Here is a 1,263-nt window from a genome sequence, read left to right as displayed (position 1 = left end):
TCTTATGTTTTAAAGGCTTTGGAACCTTGTCATGAACATACTTTCCCAAAAGCTTAAGCTATTAGGTGAATACGTTATACCCAAATGGTTTTATATCTAATACACATTTCCCCAACTTGTCTCTTTTTGTACAGATAAACTTGCGAGGGTTGGATGGCATTCAAGGCCCTGTTTATGTTGGTACTGGATGTGTCTTCAATAGAACGGCTTTATATGGTTATGAGCCTCCTATTAAACCCAAGCATAAAAAGCCTGGATTTGTTTCTTCGCTTTGCGGTGGAGATAGAAAGAAGAGCTCGAAATCTAGCAATAAGAGCTCTAAAAAGAAGAAATCTAGCAAGAATGTTGATCCAACTGTGCCCATCTTTAGCCTAGAGGATATAGAAGAAGGGGTGGAAGGTATGCTATGCATTTTGGATATATTTTCTTGATGCATTTTGTCGAAAGTTCTAATCTTCTATGAGTTAAAATATTTCTGCCACTTGTAGTTATATGATGATTTTGACATCTCTTATTGCTATTCCATTGCTAAAAAGAAGAGTACAACACATAACTTTCTAGATTCTGTTGAACCTTGAACTTCAATTCTTAATTATATTATAAATGGATTGGCTCATCTGTGAAATTGCATATAACTTATTTTTCCCGATTATTTAGAATTCTTTCGTGTATTTTGTACACCAACTTATTTGGAGTTGTTTTCAATTTTTATTTTCACTTTTCTAATACAACCATTTTATTCAGGTGCTGGATTTGACGATGAGAAAACACTACTCATGTCACAAATGAGCCTTGAGAAAAGGTTTGGTCAGTCTGCTGTTTTTGTTGCCTCTACACTTATGGAAAATGGCGGTGTTCCTCAATCTGCAACTCCAGAAACTCTCCTCAAGGAGGCAATTCATGTTATCAGTTGTGGTTATGAAGATAAATCAGAATGGGGTAGTGAGGTACAAAACAGAATGACACTAATCCATTACTTTTGATGCTTTTTTATGTTTCTTGTTCAGTCTCATCTCATTTTCAGCTTTATTACCAACATATTTGTGCATTAAGAGACCAAAAATCCAATAAATTAAACTTAAATATGAAATAGACCAGGTTATCCTCGATGATAATATGGATAGGTTACTACAAAAAATAGGATGAATTTTTCCTATTTATTATCTTTGAACATAATCATTATCTGTTTTATATTCCACAGATTGGATGGATCTATGGTTCTGTCACAGAAGATATTCTTACTGGATTTAAGATGCATACCCG

At 34.1% G+C, this 1,263-nt stretch overlaps 1 long non-coding RNA gene across 1 annotated transcript; it reads left to right on the top strand.

Moving 5' to 3' along the window:
• Window positions 1-107: 107 nt before the first annotated feature.
• LOC101494685 (uncharacterized) lies at window positions 108-1,263 on the top strand. Its single transcript, XR_012161739.1, has 3 exons — window positions 108-399; window positions 745-947; window positions 1,202-1,263. It is a non-coding gene; the product is annotated as an uncharacterized lncRNA (long non-coding RNA).

Source organism: Cicer arietinum, unplaced genomic scaffold (assembly GCF_000331145.2).
Source record: "Cicer arietinum cultivar CDC Frontier isolate Library 1 unplaced genomic scaffold, Cicar.CDCFrontier_v2.0 Ca_scaffold_5272_v2.0, whole genome shotgun sequence".
In the NCBI taxonomy this organism is placed as follows: Eukaryota; Viridiplantae; Streptophyta; class Magnoliopsida; order Fabales; family Fabaceae; genus Cicer; species Cicer arietinum.
Note: the sequence above shows the minus strand (reverse complement) of the source record. Positions and strands in the feature narration are given on the sequence as shown.